This window comes from Ammospiza nelsoni, chromosome 3, assembly GCF_027579445.1.
Source record: "Ammospiza nelsoni isolate bAmmNel1 chromosome 3, bAmmNel1.pri, whole genome shotgun sequence".
NCBI classification, from domain to species: Eukaryota; Metazoa; Chordata; class Aves; order Passeriformes; family Passerellidae; genus Ammospiza; species Ammospiza nelsoni.
Window position 1 is genome coordinate 16,501,837 of NC_080635.1, and position 6,000 is coordinate 16,507,836.

The window sequence follows — 6,000 nt, forward strand, 5'->3', positions numbered from 1 at the left end:
ATGGAGCCCATGTCTGCAAGGAGATAGTGTGAGCAGGTGTTTTGGCACATGGTTGTGTGTTCCTGCAGTACATGGCTGGTTGGGACCACAGACACTCTGCTGAGAAACCTGGCACTTGACTTCAGACTTTCTCCCAAAACCTGACAAAGGACTGCTTTCGAGAATTATATCAGTAAGCCCTGCATTTAGCCTGTCGTCTGGGGAAAAAAAAAAAAAAAAAAACCTGTAAAGTAAGTTTTTCAGAACGTGAGGCATAGGCCAAGTGATAAATATTAGGCACTGTGATAAATGTTATTTGACAAGCTTTTTTGCTGACCATGAACAACTGTGGGCTGCAGTGTAGACGGCGTGCAATGGCTGTGTCACAACTTTTTGGCAAGTTCCTTGGTTGAAGCTGAAATCCCAGCCCCTCTCAGGAGGCAGTGGGAGCCCTGCAGCTATCCCACTCACACACAGCAAGGTTTCCTAAGGTGACATCATTTTTATCTGGGTTTCTGAAGGCTGTTGGAGCTGGACGCTCATCACGATCCACGTGAGTGTGTGGGTGCATGGGCACACACCTGCATCAACACACACCTAAATTCATTGGGGGACTGCAATCAGACTGGTCAGATATTCCCCCCTCATGGAGACAGGCAACCAAGGCAACCAGTGGCAATGGGATGAACTCAACTATCTTTAGACACCAGGGAATCCACATCTGCAAGAGGGATCCAAGGGAAACTACCATTCCCTGCTCCCTCCACTTCTGAGCTTAGAGTTCATTAATGGTCATACCAGGACCACCAGCATTGCATGATCCCAGTGTTACCCAGCAAGGCTGCACCTGACTGAAACATTTTGAACACTCTCAGGAGCAATTTTCAACTCATCAGAAGTGTAGATTTGTAGCATTTATTGAATCTAGGTTGGACTTGTCTAGTTAGTTTAGTTTCAGAAAAATTGGTGAATAAAATAAAGTTGACTTTTAAATCTGTTTTACCCAGAAGAAAGTCGACGTCTATTTGAATATTACATTAATTTTTCCTGGGGAAAAAAAGAGACAGTTTAATATAGAAATATAATTAATCTTTATCAGCACAGAAAAATACTCAGTGATTTTCAGTCAGGGAATTTTTACTTTGTAAACTTTTAAATTTAGAAATAAAGAGCATTTTTGCAGTGCTTTTGCATCCAGCAAGTAAACCAAAACCCCACAGTGAGGCATTGGAAAGCCCTAAATCAGGTCTGGGCATCACGACACCGTGGCTTTACTGAGCTTATCCATGAAGACCCCCCCACTGGGGTTCCCGACCTTTCAGCTTCCTCCTTTACCTTCCCACTGCCTTCTCCATCAGTCCCTTTCTGTGCACTCTGACAAGAAGAAGTGATAGTGCTATTGCTGGTTTTTAACAAGATTTGGAAGGCGTTCAAGTGCCTGACTAAGTGGTTGGAAACAAGGAAGCAGAAGGATGTTTTGGCATCCTGCGATGTGTGCATGAAGAGCACAGACACAAACACATTGAATGCACATACTGTAAAACAAGATAACAAGGAAAGTACAAACTAATAAAAGCCTATTAAAACATTGTGGAGGCTATTGCTGCTAGCCTGCATGCCTATGTATTTAAAAAACAAATATTTCATATGAACGTGCAATTCAAGCATGACTGATCACAGATATAACTTTCAGCAACCTTTAAATGCATAATGCCATCCTGTAATTAATGTAGCCTATCTTGAAATTTGAGGGATTTATTGATACTGGCAGAAATATTTACAAATAACTTGGGGAAGTTCATGACATACCTTTTGTCTCAAGGGATTTCATTCATTTTTTTCCTTTTTTTTTCCCCCAGCTACCATCAATAATTTCATTCAGAGCCCTTACCATGTGATGACAAATGCTGTTGGAAATCCTCAGCAGAAAGTTTGAAGAAAGTACCAGCATGGAGAAAGAGCCTCATTGTGTTTTTATTTGTTTTGTTCTCATTCACTTACAGTGAAATATATATAACCATGTCCAAGGGGATTGCTTTCGAGGTCTGCAATGGAAAAAAAAAGCAAAAAAAAAAAGCAGGCTATAGGCATAGAAAGCTGCAAAAGGATTTAATCAAAGTTTTCCAGGAAAACCTATGGCCATCCCGTTAGCTCCTTCCTGAGCACAAGGTAGGCCCCAGCACTGGAATGTTAACCTATTGGTATGACCAGACACACATGTATGGAGGCAATACAACCTTTATAAGGCAAACTAACACAGTTGCATTAAAATGTTTCCCTTTCCTGGAGGAATGTAGGTGAAAATGCTCTCATCTTTGGAAAGGTGCTGGTTTGTGGAGTTGACAACGAATAAGAGACAAATCCCAATATCGTGGCGCATGTTCCTCATGCTCTACAATCACTGCAACTGCAAAACTTGGCCACGACCCTAGATACATGTATTTAAAATTTCTGCAATAACAATGATAAGAAATATCCCCTCTTTTTTCTAGAGAGGGTTTCAATACCTGAGGTCTGCTCAGTGCCAGCACACAGTCACAGCATCCAAAGCATCAGATGGATGGCTACTCTGCTGTTACCAAGCTGCATCTAAGTAGGTTAGTGGAGCGAGCTGGCACGTGTTCCCCCTCGCCTGATCTTCACGTTTCTCCATGGTTTCTCTCAATATTGCAAAGAATTGCTTATGTAGGACTATTTTATCACCAGGTAGTATTTTTGCCTGTGAATATCTGTGCACATAGTCATAGGCTTAAACATGGAAAGGCGAAAGAATAACATTTATTTTAGGAAAATTTTCAGGATTTTTTTTGCTGCTGTTTATTTTGTTCCGCTTTGAATTTTAGAAAATCTTCTTCCTTTCTTGTATATTTTTTTTTCCTAGGGCCTATATTTGAGGTACTCCTGCCACATGACATGCAAATCAATCATTTGCACAAAAAAGAAGCCAGCAGTACCTGGGCAGGTACACCAAAATGTACTTCTCTGTTCCTTGTTTCATTGATTCGAATGCACTGAGTACATTTCAAACAGCAAGCAGAGACACGCTGTGGCATGAATGGTTCCACTTCAAATACTGGGGGGAGCCCAAGCTCTCTCCACGGCTTTTCCAGCCCTTCCACCTGCTTCCCACTGTACTGCATTGAGTGGCCTGGTTTCCTCGCACTTTGCCACATCCTCAAACATTTCCAATAAAGCAGTGGCTCCAGCTCAGTGTCCACAAGCCCGCACTCCAATAAACTGGGGCTTTGTTTTTGTAGGAAAAATGCCCCATTTTGTGCTTTCTGCTGCTTTTAGGGGTAGAGGAGGTAGGTGTCGGCCAAATGGAATTTGGTGCTCTCTCCCCCACCCCAAGACTGAGGAGGAAGAATTTGTGAATGAGGAACATAAAAGCTTTTCACAGACTCCTGTCTGGCTTGGTGGGGTGGGCTGACCAACCAAAATAGGCATCTCTCTTCCTGTGAGCAGCAGGAGGGTTCCTGTCTGCCCTGAGAGATGGGACAGCTGTGCTGACACTGAGGTTGGGAAGGGTTTATCCCACCAGCAATGAATTCCCCCCAAAAATGGGAATCTGCCAGGAGAAGAATCACATGTTGCTATTTTCCACCTCTTAAGGGAAAATCAGGTTAAAATAGGAATTAAAATGTAATTTAATTTTTCACCATCTCCCACTCTTTTAATTTGGTTTTATATATTTCAGTGTCTCTACAGATAATGATTAAAAAAATACTTATGGTGTGAAAAGCCATCTCTCCAGCATGTTTAGGCACCTGACTTCATCATGCTGCTTTCAGGGTGAAGCAGTGTACCAGGGAGTGAACTGAAGTCACCATCCAAGGTGCCTGCAGAAAGCAAACAGCAAGTGGAGTCCACCAAATCAGTGCCTTCTCTTCCTACCACTTCTACATGAGAAATTTTTTCTTTTGACTTTTCTTCTGGCCGGCCATAGATGATGATCTTAAAGGTCTCTTCCAACCTAGAATTTCTGTGATTCTGTGATTCTGTGAAACTGATGCTGTTCGAGGCAATTGAAAAGAAAAATTCAGCTAAACAAACCCAGGCTCTGTCCCCACAGCACCAGGAGAGCCCCACTAAGTCCTCAAAACCCTCCAGGAGCAGCACAGAGGGGTCTGTTGTGCCACCATCAGAGGGCTGAAGTTGACAGCTGCAGAGATGAAGAATTTGAGGTTGGCTGTGGGAGCACTCCCAGCTGGGGAGGGGTTTGGAGAAATGCAAGCTGGGGTTACATAAAACACTGACTCATGAGAAATCATGAGTTTTGAAAGTTTCAGCTGAGGAATGAGCAAAACCTCAAGCTGCATGTTGCTTACAAATCAACAGGAACTGGGGGATGCTGGGGACCTCTGAAAATCTGGCCTTGGTGCAGGTTTTTTCTTAAGTTCTGCTACTACTCCTGGGAGGAGCCAAGAGCCATGTACACCTGTCGGGGGAAAATATGGCCCATTGTTATTTCAAGGGAAATCAGTATGGGCATTTCAGCTTCACCCATTGGAAAAAATTCCTTAAGACACAGTAAACAAGAAGCTAATCTTTTTTCCCCTCTGTTTTTTTTCATGCCACTGTGTATGATATTGAAAAGTACGTCATCCAGAATATTTACTTTTTGTCGGGGTATCTAAGCATGCAAATGTTTGTGGTTTCATTTACCAGGCAAAAACAGTTGTGGAGTTTGGCCGTCTGTGTTGGTCTGTGGTTTCTGTGAATGCCTGGATGTGGTTCTTCCTGGGGCATTATGGGTTACTCAAATCGTGTCCCATTACAGAGATAATTTGTGTGCCACAAAGATGGTGTGTACATATGCAAAAGAAGTACAAGACTGAGACTTCCTGCCATGTGTTAGAAATACTGGCCAAAATAATTTGCACTGTGATATTTAAATCAGACTTTTAAAATCCCTGGTTGGAGACATATGCAAGCAGTTGATTTTTGGATCCTTTACAATTTTCTCTCTCTCTTCTTATTTACAGTAGGTACTCGGCATCTCTTTCTCTCTCTTTCTCTCACAGACACACAAGCATGCACATAAAGTCAGTTAAATTATTCAAGGGCTTCAATTAAGCACTGGTTGCCTGATTGTGTTTGTCCAAATTTGAAAAAACTGTTGCCTGATATCAAGCCTTATTTCTCTTTTCTCTTGTTGCAGTCTATCTCTCCCCTCAAGCACACTGATGGAAAAAATGAAAATGTGCAGATGAGCTGTTCATTTTCAATCAGGTTGATGTTTAGATATGTCATCAGGAAAATAAGAGTGTTAGAAACACAGTTGTACATGAGGCATCCCAACCACCGTGCTTGGGATGCCTCTGCATCACAGAAGCGTTGATTATCCATTCTAAGCAAAGCTAGATGAGGCCAGAGGAAATGTAGTTAATGGAGAAAAAACTATTGGCAAATTGCATGCCTTTCAACCAATGGGATAAAAGAAATATGGATTAGTGCTGGGGTCAAAGTTTTTATTACGTGAAGAACGAGATGTGCAAGTGCCTGAGTTTCTGATGTAAAAAAAATGGTGCTAAGTGTATTAATACACACATATGGATGCATGTATATATATGTATGTATATACATCAAAAATATTTATATAAATATTTCTTTGGGCCTTTTTGTTTTGCAAAGCTCCCTTCAATTAGCTCCCAGCTAATTTCTCAGTCTGCATTGCAATTACTAACAATTTAATCACCTTATAAACTTTCATAGTGACTAACACCACATCTATGCTTTTGGCACTCCATGGTCAGAAGTTGTTTTAGCAACAGCGGTATGTAAAGCAGACACACTATTTGTGAGGCTCAGAGCCCTTAAAAATCATTCCTTTCTCTCTGGGCTATCGACATTCCTGAGCACTCACGATGCAGCTGCCGAGCCGCTGGACAGCCCACATATGGCTGTGTGCTGAACAATAGCAACTCCTTGTTGTTCTTGTTATAGGCATCACCATATGTGTTTATTAGAAACAGCAATAAAATGATGACAGGCTTCTTCAGCTATCCCCAATGCTTGGGG